Source organism: Apteryx rowi, unplaced genomic scaffold (assembly GCF_003343035.1).
Source record: "Apteryx rowi isolate R43461 unplaced genomic scaffold, aptRow1 scaffold_32, whole genome shotgun sequence".
In the NCBI taxonomy this organism is placed as follows: domain Eukaryota; kingdom Metazoa; phylum Chordata; class Aves; order Apterygiformes; family Apterygidae; genus Apteryx; species Apteryx rowi.
In genome coordinates, this window is record NW_020449641.1 from 3739364 (window position 1) to 3754350 (window position 14987).

Genomic DNA, 14987 nt, shown 5'->3' on the forward strand with positions numbered 1-14987 from the left:
CAGTTAGAGCAGAACAAGCCTGATTGATTGTGTCCCAGGTTTATAAAAGTGCGGAGAGGAAAGCGATACTGTGCAGCAAAATCTGTGCACCAAGTTGGTGATGCAGAATAAGTGTAGCCTGGGAGCAGGCTATGCTCACAGAGATGGACTTAATCTCTCAACCTCAGATCCTGCCTGTGATCTCAGTTATGTACTGAGAAAAACAGCTGTGACGCCATTGGTAAGATACCTGGAAAGGAAGCTGCAGTGCACAACAGAGGGGCTCTCAAAGTGATTTGGGTGCAGGTTGGGAGTGTTTGGGATGAAGAATCAGTGGGACAGGAAAGGATAATGAAAGAAAGTAGATCTAAAAAAGATCCTGGGAGCATTGGAAGAACTGTTTCTGGCTGAGTTCACAGGGAGCACGCTGATTAGATCCTGCCAGGTGATCTAATCTGCCTCCTTAGCATTTGGAGGCAGAGTGGCAGAGCAGGCTGAGCAAGGAGACTGACTGTGGTGAAAAGTTTGAGGAATGGGGACTGGGACAGAACCAAGGTAAAGATAAGTCTCTGGGAGGACACAGAAGAGCATCACTACAAGGCTAGGAGGAATGGAAACATGTTTGAAATCACTGTGATATAAATCRTATTAACAATTCTGTTAGTGCCAAAAGATCTTTGCCAGGTCAGGTCCTGTTCTGTGTGCTCTGTGGTGCTATAATAAATTTCACTTCCTTGACCAAAGTGGGAAGACAGATGCATTGAATGGGGCAAGTGAAGCAAGATGAGAACAATAATACGGTAAGTGTGGTTCCTAGCCAGCCTGCATTGGAGACTGCAGCCTGTACAGAGTGATTGCCCTCTCGGTGAGACCGGTGGAAACATGGGCTCATGCTGCTTGGGGAGGTGTGTTCGCCAGGTCCGAGCAAACAGCTTGGACTGTAAGTGGAAACAACCTCCCATGTTCTTTGTCCTTGGAATTCCTAGGAAAAGCTCACCAGAATATGTTCATGCCAGTGTATTTGGCATCAACAAGMCGTGTTGTTCAGAGTGCTGCTGTGCTTTCCGTCTTCACTCACAGTGCCTTTGAACATGCCCCAGACCTTTTTGGCAGTAGAGCCAATAGATACTGATGGAATGCCTGAAGTGCTATCCTGCCAGGATCTGTGAGGAGCTCCTGTTAACCCAGAGAAGCAAAGGGCACGAGAGCCACTGAGGCTGGAGCTGGACTGAGCAGCAAAGCTCTCTTACATTGTAAAAACAGAACAATTTCCCTAGAACCCCCGAGTCAGCATCATATTAGGATAGTCTGCCGGACTTCCAGTACACCAGTGTATTCTCACTGAGCATCTTGAAAGCATTTTGGCCAGCACCACAGGTAAAATTTCCCTTCTGTTACTAATATTCTTTTTCCTCTATTTTAATTTAATTTCCCTATCATTCCTTCTTTTTCCACTGCACATTTCCCCTTGAAAGCTGAGATTGTACAAACGGATATATATTCTTCCTCCCCAAGTGCATGTAGCTTTCTCTCTGCTGTGTGAAGAAATTAACAGGCATTTTCATTTGGGCTGAAGTGCACCTGCAGTTCCTATTAATGTAGCCAACCCACTGGTAGAGAGAAAGAAGCTCTGAATTCCCTTCTTATGACATCTGAACTCAGGGGAGGAAAAGAAAAGACCCAGAAGATGGTAGGGAAGTCTGATTTTTAAGCAACAGTGGTGCATAGAGTGAACTGGCTGCTGATTGAGCCTGCTTATCTAAATCCTGCTCATGTGCTTAAGCCTGCTCTTGCCATTATGTGCTTTGCTCTGAAAGGCAAGAGCCCTGATTCTCGTTAGGATATTTACTCCTGTACCACTGTCATCCATGGATGTGTGACCCAGATGGATGAGCTAAAAACCTCTGCAAATCAAACTGTATACATTGAAAGAATACAGAGTAGAAGAAAAGGAGAAATGAAGGGAAGGAAGTGCAAACCCTTCTTTAGAGCCTAGTCCTCATATTGAGTGGTAGGAGGTTAGTAAGAAGCCTCTGTTAGGTGTTGTTTGTGCCCTAATTGTCCATGGTAGGACATCTTGTATCTTCTGCTGAAATATCTGATGGTATGAGGCTTCCCCCCCATGCACCCACATCTTCTGTAGTCTGGTATAGCTGTGTCTGTAAGTCTGCGCTTACAACCTAAAACTATTTACATACACTGAATACTGCATTACTTTGGGTGATTGTTGTCTTCATGAGCCTGTCAGAGTGCAGTTCAGGATTTCAGTGTGGACAGAAATATGTTACATAGAAGTGAAGTGCTTAAAACAAAGCCATGCAGGACAAACAGTGAGCAAATGAGAAGTTTGCTGTTTACTAGCACAGTGCTAGCTCATAATTCTGGCCCCCAATCTAGTAAAAAAATTAAATTCTGACAAAAGCTGTGCATGAAGTGCAGCTCAAAAGAAAAGTTCCAGACAGTTTAAGGACCATGTCACAGTCAAATTATTATTTATTATGAATAATGTTCATGAGAAAATAACTTTTCTGCTTTTTCCTCGTTTATCTGTTCTTTCCTAATATACGTGTTGTTTTCCAAATAATTTGGACAAGCACATATGTCATGTCTTTTTGCTTTTRTTCACACAGGATGTTTCTTCTTTGATGTTTGTAGCATATCCAGATGATAGAGTATTTTTCTTCTGAGAAGAGTGACTAAAGTGTTGTAAAACTGGGGCGTTGTCAGTAGAGCTTACAGAACACATGAATTTGGATGAAGAATAAGACATTTGGAATCACCAGAAAAGACTGTGGGTTCCAGTAATGTTTTGCATACTTGTGCCCAGTTAATAGATCAGATCCTGAAAATGCAGTGGGAACAACAGGCAGGGCTGCAATCCTTGTGAAGAGGAGGGGGAAAGATGCCATACATACTGTGCTCATCCAGGATTTAGCTTCCAGTAAACCTTTACCTGCCTGCTCTCTAACAGACTTGTGAAAACCCATCTGTTTTGAGCTATCCAGCCAGCTCTGGTTACTAAAGATAAAACCAGAGTATAGGACAAAATTCATCTTTCTTATCTGAACTGTAGATCTCTTGCTTCAGGTATTACAGGAGCTGATTCATGAGGAAAAGGTGAAGGAGTTAAAGGGCATGACAGGTAACTGATTATAAAGTGGGCACAGATAGTCTTCTGCAAGGGATGCGGAATGAGGGGAATTCTGATACTGTCACCTATGATATCTAGTATCTTGTGAGAGTGGTGAGGGCTGCATGTTTCCTTTCAGYCCACTATGAATTAGCTGATTTTAATGAGATTATATGTGTTTTCCTTTAAGAGCTCATCTCTTTTGGTATCAGTTTCTCCAGAACCTTTGTGCAATTGCTACATGACAGCATCTGCAATGTCCTCCTCCTGCTTTAGCCATTCTTCTCAGACCTCTTGCTTCTGACAGTGCCTCAGGTTTATTATATAAAAGGGTTCTGTTCTCCACCTTTCTCCATGGTGAAGGCCTGTGTGATCAAAATGCTTTCCTAACTCCCCTTTCCTTATTCAGCTGTTAGATAATGCTGCCTCCTTGCCAGCTGGAGCAGGTCAGTGCCTTTTGCGTCACACCCGATTCTCAACTGTTGCAATGAAGGGTTGTTGGTGCTCTGTATGGGTTACTTCAGCTGAGCATTGACTTCAAGACATTTTCACACATCTTCATGGTGGGCAGCAGCCTTTGGGATTGTCTCCTGCTACACTTACCCACTTCTGGGCAGGATTCCAGTCATAGTTGCAAGATATTCTTGACCGTATCAGGCAATCAGCAGCTTTTGCTTTGATGTAGGAAGGGCAGGTAGGAAAATATTGAACCAACACAGTCTTTATGATTGTTTTATATGATATATATTTGTGTAGCTTGAATTTCAGCATCTCAGCAGTTCATCTGAAAATTGGAAGTAGACAGAAACAGCAGAGGAGGCTGCGGCATTGAAAGGAAAAATGTAGAACAGAATTTCAGCCTGCAAGATAGCTGGATTCAAAATGTGTTTTCCTTTTTTTTTCTTTTTTTTTTCTTTATAATAGGAAATGAATCCCAGATTCCAAACTCTGTATCCCTATTATAAATCTGCAGTATCTGTTAAAGCTGAATTGGTGTAAATAGGAGCAAAATCTGGCTTTCAAAGTTCATTAGGAATTGTAGCTAGTGAGTGCAGTTTGTGAAAAGGCAGGCTTCCTGGTATATCAAATTGCTACTCACTGTTGCATTAGCCTTCTCAATTTCAGGGACTGACACCCCAGTAAGGTCCCTGGCCTGCAGTCCATAAGGCTGGGCTTTTGCAGATCCCAGCAAGCCAGAAAGCAGAATCTGCAAGGAGAACAGAAAAAAAGAATTGAGAACCAAAAATAAATTTCATAGTCCAGCTGGCAAATATTCCTGGGCCACAATTGTCTCTGGCAGCCCTCCACCCCCAAGGTCTCCAATGGTTCTGAGGCCCCCACCACAAGAAAATCAAGGGTTTAAAAGTACAATAATTAAATAAAATCTTGATGTCATTTGGGTTTGGGAGTATTTGGAGTTTAGTATTGTGTGAGCATCTTTGCGCAGATGCACCCTGTTTAGTTTGAGTCTCAGCTGTTGAGTGACTGACACTGTCTTCCCTGGGAACAGAAGAAGGGTATTCCCACCTACACTCCTCACTCTGAGAATCTGGGAATTGATGAAATGGTGCTTTCTGTAGAAGAACCTTTAAATTAGAAGGTCGCCCTCCACCCTTGCTTTGTACCAGCTCCACTCTGCTGACCTCCAGGGATCTAGTACAAAGCTGTCTGTTCCTTTGAAGGTGGTAAAAAAGCATGGACTATATCCAGCTTCATGTCATGAAGCAGTCAGTTTGACCCAAGTGAAGTTGCTTGGGGTTGCCTCAAATACTATGTTTATAGGAGCAGAGAGGTAATGGGGAGAGCTGTATATACATGTGAAGTTATATTTATGCATATATGTGTTTGTTTTGGGCCAAACCTGGACCCTATAATTACCTTAGCTTTACCTGTGAGAACCGGAGAGAGCTTGTGCAGCGGGATATTTCTTCTGATCCATCGGATGCTGAGCCTTGGCTGCAGCAGGGGTCTGTTCCCCTTTCAGTGCTTTGGCATACGTAGTAGACAGCAGTCCAGCCTCTGCCTCCCCCTCCATTCCAAATAGGTTGGGGCAACCAGTTACACTGAATTTGCCTTCACTTTTTGATTTCCAAAAAGGGCCCAGAATGGACTGTCCAAGCAAGTGGCAGATGCATCTCTTTTTCTTTGGGAGGTGCAGGACTGCCTACTACAGTAAAATGTGATGCTGTTGGCTCTGCATGCTGTTCTCGTCATTGGCCTTACTTCACAAAGGAAGAATCCAAAGTGGTTTAGTTGAAGGCTGTTCATTATAACCATAACTGATTAGTTTTAGGATTGTGCAAAGTTAAGTATGCAGAAATTAAAATAATCATATATATACTTGCACTTCCTCCAATTTTAGGGTGAGAATTCCCCCTTTTTTGTGGGGTTATTGACTTCTGTAACACTGATTTCAAACCATGTTTTCAAACCCTTGTCTTCCCTGCCAGCCCACCTCTGTGTATCTTATTCATGAAGAATATGCCTAGTTCAGCAGTTCTCTCTTTGGCTTCTTTGGAAGGGTGCTTGGGAGTAGAGCAGACTTAGCTCATACTGTTGAACTAATTCAACCAATGTAGATGCTGACTTTAATTCAGTGTATCTGACCGTTTAAAACTACCTAATTAAAAAGTATCAGTTAAGACAGTTGTGTTTTCTTAAAATGTATCATTTAAGATAAGTTTTCTCCCAAGTTTGCAACAATTGCTTCCTTATCACTGGATGAAGCCTTATGCCTTACTCATCCTCCCACAATTCAAAACTTACTAGGGAGAATTTTCTTCATTTTCCAAAAGAAAGGAGGCAGAAATCATCTTTGAAGAGGGGCAAGGTATAGAAAGTTTCTACCCCTAGAAAGAAATTTTCTGAAATGAGCATCACAAATCAGGGTTTTTACAATTGAAATTGATTTTCACCTTTAACTGCAGGATATGCTYCCAGCAAACAGTGTAACTCCAATCAGAGAGGGCCTAAGAGTGAGCAGAAGTCTTTCATTTTTTTGCTGGCRTTTATAAATGGTGGTAAATAAAAGCAGAAGCTCTGAGAATTCACCATAACTCTATAGCTTCGATGTTCTGTGACCAAGTGGTGGTGTTGCCCATTGACATATAATGCTGGAATGAAATATAATTGAGTATTCATTTGGAAAGTAAAGCCTTTTGGATCTAACCCATGACTGAATCATACAATGTCTTTGCAATGACAGAATGAGGGGACTGGAGAAGAGACAAGTTTTATCAAATATGTGATTTCTTCTTCTTTTTTCCATTGCATGTGATGCATGGTTGGGACTACAGCTTCAGTTCTATCATCTCTTGCTTATATGGGCTTAAAAACATCTCTGTTCCTTTCTCTGTAATGATAATAGCAATGTTAGTCTCCTGCTAATGGATTTTAAAAAAGTCTTACAGCATGTAATGACTGACAAAGTTCTAAAGTGAAGCAAAGCCTCAGGGAGTATAGTTGGAGTCCGAGTGCCCCATTTCTCTGCTCCCTGAACGGGAGGTGATCAAACCTGCAGTCTTGTTCTCCTCTGGAAGCAAAGCTCAGACCTCAAAGGGCAAGAAGGAGTGTGAGGAGCAGTAACCATTCCTGCGGAGAGGCTGTGCTCTCCCAGTCCTGAGGAACAGCTCACTGTCCACCCTGAATACAAACTATTGCCTTAGACTTCATGGAGGCCTAGGTGTTGTATAGCGCTGGAATGTGGCATCTGGATTGACCTCAGAGCAGGCTGTGGAACAGACAGCAAAGATGCACCCAGGGGATCCAGGCATACAGAGTGGTAGACAATCAGTACCTGAGGTTAAGTTATTATCTCTGCTTTTCTGAAATACCATTAATGGTCAGGATTGTAGTTTTGCATCTCATGCGAAGAGAGTATTTCCACTTGCTTCAGCATCATACTAGGACAAGGTGACCAAGTCTTTAACCTGCCTCCTGTGGCAGCCATCCTACTGCTGAAAAACTTGTTCTGCCTCCTGACCTGAGCCCAGCTTAGCTGCTGAGAGCAGACAGGATCCAGCAGGATGTCTTGCAGCCAGAAGGTGACAGAAGAGATAACTGAGCACAGCAGTGTTTCTTGTGGGTGATGCAGGTGGGCATGAACCATTATCTCTAACAGTGGCAGGGAGCTGCCAGGCTGCTATAGCAGACCTCTGTGAGAATGAGTTCAGCCATTTTTGCTGCTAACATTTACAAGCAACTGATTCTCTGTGTGGAAGCACCATAAGTGAAGAAGAGTAATTTTGCCATTAAAAAATACTAAAATCTTCCATATGGAAGAAAGGKTTTTTTTTGTTTGTTTTTAATTACTATTCATTTTTCTTATTGTGCCCTAAATATATACAGAACTGTCCAGCTGGCTGAACCTCAGAGCAGAATGAAGTATCTGCCTCATCTGTAAAGGCACAAGCCTGTAAAGTGCAGATGACAGACTGAAGTCTCAAATCTTTGCTCCGTTCACATATATGAAAATTTTACCATTGGCTTCAATGAGACCAGAATCAGGATTTGGCTCACAGGAAAGGAACATTAGCAAAAAGAACACAAGCACATGAGTCAGTTCTGGGTTAGTGCCTCCTTTTCCCACTGTCTGGCCGATCGCTTCACTTTTCTCTGCCTCAGTTTCCCATATTTGTCACAGTGTATAATGGAGTAATAAAACTCACTGTACACTGGTTAATTAATAAATTAATTAAGAAAACTCACACCTACTATGCTGTTTTTGTAAAGGACTTCATTCCACTAGAGGTGTAATTTTGCTAGCATAAAACCTGTTTGTATCATAAGGATTATCAGCCTCTCTTTAGGAATCAGTCCACCTTTGCTCACTCCTAACAACTGTATTTCCAATAAAAAATAATAAAAAAAAAAAAAAAAAAAAAAAAAGCACCATAGATTCTGCAAGTGTCCAGGTACAAAGAAGTTACAAATTGCTACTTTGGATAACTGTCCTGATTTAAGTGTCCTGATTCTGAAAAAAGGGATGAGAGTAAAGGAGCTTTCCATTTCCCTGTTGGATTGTAGGTTGGTTTTGAGAGGTGTCCAGCTAAGAAGCTCCACAGACAAATAGCAAATAACATGGAGTCACTGCTGCAAGGATATTACTGTGGTTAATAGAGGCACCATTGTGACCATCTAAGGACTTAAATGCTTATGCATGGCTTACTAGATAAAGTGGGAGAATCCACTCAGTGGATATAACTTGGTGTTATTTTTGGATGATTCAGTTTCTCTCTCAAATGCCATCTTTGTGCTTAGTATACGGTTTATCTGACTGTATTGCTGTGGTTAGAGTGCAATGCATAGGACAGCATAGTTTGTGTTAATAATAATAATTAATAAGAAGGCAATAACAGTAGCAATTGTTATGCTTTGATTCAAGCATAGCATCTCCACTGTTGGACAGAAGGGTTTGCTCTGGGCTCCAGAGGCCTTGTGTCACTTTTCAAAAGCTTCATTTTCTTATTTTTTTAGCTTTATTATTTCAAGATCCTGAGGTTCCCTGCCAGGCCTAAATTATCTTTTTTTATATTTATTTGGCTTCCCATTGAAACCATCCATTCATCCAGTTTCCATAAAACCCCTAATAACTATTTTAAAGTTTTTGTTCTTGGCTCTTTCCAAACCTATAAATACTGGTTTGAAAGCCCAGGCTGAATTTTGTGCAAATAATCCTCTCTACCACCCCTTCTCATCTGGTTTTAAGTAGGGCCTTCACTGTTTTCCTTCCCAGCACTTGTTAGTTATCAGTGGTCCATATAGTTCTTGTCTGGGGTAAAAAGGTAATTGTGGCATATGAGCAACCTGACAGACAATGTCTCAGGAAAAATGGGGTTGCAATAACAAAGCAAAGTAGCAGAAGGTAGATTAGTTGGAACACAGTTGCACTCCAAATGTGATCTGTTTGTTTTTTTTTCCTGCCCTAGTTTAAACTGGTCATTAACATATGGATGCCCTTGAATGAAGGAGACAATTATTCTTGTCAGCAGCTCTCAGTTTTTGTGTTGCAAATGCAAACCAAGAACAACCCTTAACATTTGGTGCTGCTGGTGCATAGGGGGGACCCGCATGCACCCCAAGAGATCCTTATGCTGGTGATGTGTTCTAGGGATGTTCTGGTGTGAGGAAAAATCCATAGCCGTGCACTGGGGCAGCTGACCTCTGCTATCATGTAGCTTGTCTGACAGTGTAAAGCGTGAAGCAGTAGAGAGGTCCTCACTGCAGAGCGTCAGTACCTTGGGGAGACATGGTTCTTAAAGAACTGGCTTTTGGACAGGAATTTGGCCCTGGTGTGTCTCTCCTGAGTGTGAGATTTGCCACTGCTGTCTAGGGTGAATTCTGCTTGTTATGGGAAAGTATTGTTCTCCTTGTCAAACACTGGACCCTTTTGCACAAAGCTATGCCCCAGGAAGCTCCTCGCTGCACTTGTACCAGTGATGATATGGAGATAAATCAGGATGCAGAGAACTTGCATGTTATTTGCACTAAGTCCATCAGAAGAGGATTGGGTTCAATCTCCTTTCTTTTCTTTGTGTCGTGTTGGCTCTCTGCAGGTGGGTGGTGGGATGTTGTGTCCTGATTGCAATGGAATTTCTTTGTATTGACTTCTGCAGCCAGGGACACAAGGTTTAGTGCAGCTAACTAAAGGCAGCCCTTCATTTAGTAAGTGTCTAAAGTTAAGTGAAGTGAATCCAGGCTCAAATGTCCATCTCATGCCCTTTACAGATACTTCATCTTGCAGATTTTTCAACACAAATGCCTCTTCAGAAACTAACCGGCATCATGAGCGGGAGGCCAGACCTAGAGCAATTGAATTCAATGGAAAAATTCCTTATATTTTCAAAAGTTTTGGAGCCTCAGCAGAGATAGAAGCAAATCTTCCAAGATGCTTTTTCTACATAGAGACACTGAGTGGGGCCTCTGGCCAACATTTGAAAAACTGGGGCCTAAAATTAGACCCCTAAAATACCAAGAACAGTGAGTGGTTCCAACTGATACCAAGTTTGGAAAAAGGGCCTGAAATAAACAGATTCTTCAGTAACCAAGATCCTGTTTTTGAGACAAGTGTTCATTCTCACAAATCAAAACAACAAGAAACCAAAAAAACCCACCCAAACCCGTCAAATGAAATCCCTGTGATATCAGCCAAAGCATGTCTTAATAGAATGTTTTCCAAAGTTCCTCAGGGAGTACTAGTGGACTGTGAAGAGGATAAGGCTTTTTTCTGAAGTATTAGATTGGGATTTTTTGGGACACGCCACATTTATTCATGTGACAAATATGTTCTTCTGTTAAGTCATATATGTGCTGTATTGTTCTTTTGTTCCTCATGAGGTTTCGTCTTTTTCCAGGCTTATCTTTTCAAAGGATTTTTCTTGTTGTCTTTTTGGCTTTGTGGTGGACTGTACAATTTTTTGTCTAATTTGGCAGGTAAAATGAGGAAGCAGATAGTAGCAGTAAATACACCGTCTAGAGAATAAGATTGATGTCCAGGGACTATGTTGCTTTGATAGCATGTATACACCTCATGCAATGTGATGCTGTTCCCTGGCTGAAATTGTTGGGGATACTGGAATATGAATGTCAAAAACATTCATAGGAAGCACAGCAATCCTGGGAACATCTCAGTTTTTCAGAGGCATTACTTTGATCTGGTTTGTAGCCCTTCTCTAAGTTGGTGTTATTGCTCCCTTCTGCAGATGATGAAACTGGCCATAATATTTCCTTTTATATTTCTTTCATATCTTAATTAGGAGCATATACTTTGTCATTTCAGTGTGAATGGCTGAGCTGGAAGGTAGAGGAGGCCCTGGGTGATGGTTAACTCTTTATTATTGAGTACACAACTGTTACAGTGGCTTAAGCGTTTCATGTGTATTTATTGTACCTGAATTGTTGTGTTGTCCCTGCACTCTACTTGTCGGTCAAGATCTCACTGCGTAGTTACACAACCAGAAGACAGTCTCTGACCCAGGAGGTTATGTACCTGCCTGACTGTACGTACAAAGGAAGGGAGGACTTGTACTGGGCTGAACTGAGTAGTTCCTGAAAGTGAGTGGGTGCAACAGTGGGTGCAACCAAATTTTTTGTATATGTCTATAGAGCACTCAGGAGAATGAGTATGATTCCCAGTTTTGGCCTCATGCTTTTAGTGCAGAATGAATAAACAGATACGTGTAAGAACATGTACTTTGAAATCCATGAATGAGGAAGAGAGTAGAGGGCAGCCTGAAATATGCAGCAAACAAAACTGATGTCTTTCTCTGGATGGGAATAGCTGTTCAGTACCACAAATAAGTTGTCTTAGTTCTGCACAATCTGACTTCTAAGAAACTTTCTTCTGTGTTTTCTTCCTGTTCTGACCATGTGAATTCCCATTGGGTCCCACACCACCACCACCACCACCACCAGATTGTCCTAGCAGCTGTAGACAAGGCAGATGAGACAGAGAATAAAAAACAGCTAAGGTAGTCCTAGAGCTGGATAACTTCTATACAAGATAATAGAGAGTCTGACCATCCTTACAAAATGCAGCAGGATCTTCTCTTTTGATAGGGCATCTGAACAAGAATTGGATTTCTCCCCCCACTGCACCCCCTAATATTGTGTATCTTCTCTCTATAACTAGAGAATTTACTAGTCCATTATGAGTCCCTGTAGCTGGAGAAAGGAAAGAAGCTGAAGCCTCCAGAAGCCTTACGGGCAACTTTCTTTGCAATCTAATTAAGATGGAGGTGGTCAGAAACTAGAGAGACTGGCACTGGTGCAAAACCCTAGATAGACCCTGAGATAGCAAAAGGGCTTTTCGTAACACTCCATGTGGTAGAACCTTTTTTGCATTTAAAGTTCAAGTGCAGTTGTGGTGGCAATAGTGACTTGTTCTGTCCAGTGTCAGTTTATGATGGAACATAAATGTAGTTTTAAAAATACATATTGGGTTTAAATGTAGCTCAAAATGTCAGCATATTACTCTGTGGTCTTGCAATAGTAGTGTTCTAATAAAACCCTAGCCCTTTAGCTTCTGGAAGACAACACAGAGAACGATACTCCTCTGGTATTGTAGGTTATATTTTGCCTTTACAGCTCTGGCAGATTTCTTGAGTTCAGTGATATCTAGACAAAAACAATCTAAAGAAGCCTGAACTCTGCCTAGAAAAGAATCCTGATGTTACATACATTTGGAGCTTCCTCACTCTAATTTTAACAGCATGTTTTGATGATTGAAGGGTATTTTATGTGTGGGGGTGGGGGTGTTGTTACATTCATCCATCCCATTCAAGATGCGTGCTGCTGCCTTTTTAGTAAGGAGATATTTCTACTTGGAGGATTTTCAAAGGCACCCAAGATGATGTCTGAATAGCTCAGATACCATGTGGGGCTAGCACCCTCCATCTGTCTCTGTGCTGGAGGTCTTTATTGTAGTTTCATTGCCTTCACAGTGTATACTTGTGGACACCTCCAGTTCCACAGACCCCTCCCACATACCTGACTGCAGCACAGAAACAATAAACAGTTGTGTCATTCTTCATATGCCTGCTTCAGGCACCCCTGTGACTCCAAAATCAAGTGTATAGGGGTTCTGCTCAAAGCCACCATAAGCTTTAGAGAAGGGTACTGAAGGTGACCASAGTTACAGAATGGCTTCTGTAAAACAGCTGATGCTGGCATGCTTCGACCTGAGGAGGAGACACTGGATGAGGGGATACAATAGAAGCTAACAAAACTATGGGGCATGACACCATGACTATTAACCAGTGCCTCTGCCCAGCCTTGAGACTCCCAAATCCTCTCTCTCCCTACTTTCTAACACCTTCTGTCTAGTTTCCTCTTTCCACTCCTGATTCCCTCTCAGCTGGCAGCAGACTCTTTCATCAAATAGGCAGGCATCTGTCTGACTTTGTTGGTAAAGCCCTGGGGCGTTACATCACCCTCTTGGCTATAGTAACTCCCTCTGTAAAACTCATGTTCTGTGTCCTGCTCTCTTTCCCTCATCTGCTTCAAAAGAGGGTGAGAATTTTCCACAGAGTGGATTTGTTGCCTGCCTGCCTCCCGTTCACCCCCCAAAATGTTGCTTGTCATCAGTGCTGCACAGTGCATGTCTGCCTAAAGTGGGCTGCTTTCAGATGAGTTCTCATGTATAGAGAAATGTTCCCCTTTTGCATTGCCCTCATCTCTTCACCTTTAGAAGATCCCTTCAGCTTTGCTCTCCTGATTCTGTCTGTTGCTTGGCATCATACAGAGCCATAACTTTACACAGGGTGGAAGTCATTTTGCATATGTTTGAAGAGGCAGGACATATCCCTCTGGATATGCCCTTTTCACTCCTGCTCAGTATCTCAGGGCAGCTTGTAGTCTCTCGTCGTTTTCTCTCCCTTCATCACATTCCTGGCATTTGAATTGCTCTCTGCCATCCCTCTCCACCATCCCATATTGCTCTCTTTCTTATGGGGAGCTACAGAATTAGCAGTTGGTCTCACGTGGGCTAAGGCATGGGCAGATGATACTTCTGCTCAGATAGGCAAGCTGCATATTGGACTGCTGGGGCTTTTTACCTTCCCAAAGTGGTAAGAGCTTAAGACGAGAAATATTCTGCCATGTGCAGCAATATTTTATGGGTATTAAGTGCTAGACATCCTCTTGTCATCAAGAGCAAACAAGCTATATTTTCCTCATATAATGAGACTGTTTGGCAAGGAATGAGTTGCTGAAAGCCAGCTCATGGATGAAAGTAGTCAAGAAACCATCTGCCCTGTAGAGACTAAAGAAAAGAGGGAAAAAGTGTTTCTTGGACATACACTTGGGCTATCCCTTCTTACCAATGCTTTCTGCGTTTATTCTGTGTCTGTCCTGAACAGAACAGCCCTTGTTATTTAGCCATGCTGGAATTAGAGTATCCTTCTCAGGAATATTTCTGTATGGACTGCTGTGTATTAAAGGGAGCAGTTTTGTTTGTTCACAGATCATTTAAAGCCCACACTAACAGTGGGATTTCTCTGCAGTTAATGGGAAGAGATTGGCCCCTCTCGAGAACAATTCTCTTTATCCTGTTGTAGGTATCTGAGAGTGATAGCATGATGGACCTCTGCAGGTRCTTCTGTTACCATAGAGGGAACTTAGACAGGCTTGTACTAGAGAGCTGAAGTTATGTGAGACGAAAGATTTTTCTTCCGCAGGCTGTGTGAAGTCATGGAGAATCCAGTGCAAACCCTCTCCTGGTTAGGTTCTTGGGGCAGACTCCTTGGAGGAAAGGAACTCTGAAAATCAGAAAGTAAAACCTCTGTCTCCCAATGCAGGTTGCTCAAAAATGAGCTCTTGCTTGCCCCCTGGTTATAAAAAGGCAAAGCATGCAAGTCATGTAAATCACATAAGAATCTCCTATGTAAGACTGACCGGAGCTGCACAAAGTAAATCTCTTATCATTTTCTTAGCTTTCTAGCAAGAGAAGTGCTGGATTCTCTGTCTGTTTATGTCTACATATTCAGACTGGGTGTCTCTGCTTTAGCGTAACACAAGTTACTGGACGCTGACTTAGCAAAATGTAAATGTCTGGCATCTGCAGAGATTAAACCCAGATCTGATGGTCTGATCCTCTAGTAATCTATAAACTCTTCAGAATTTTCTTTTCACCTTAAATAAGTAAGTGCTTTGTTACTGACATCCAAGCAGATGCTTTTATGAGGTTTCTATAGGCAAATTTTTYGGGTTTCATTTGGTTCTTTGGGTAGTGTATGAGAATGAAATACTGTAAGAGCTAGGTTAAAATTTGCAAAATCTTAAAGCTAAATTATGTGAAAACAAATTTCTGGGAAGAGGAAGGGGAAAGAATATTTGAAATCTTTGCAGAAAACCATCCATTATTTTCAAAATTTGGACTTAG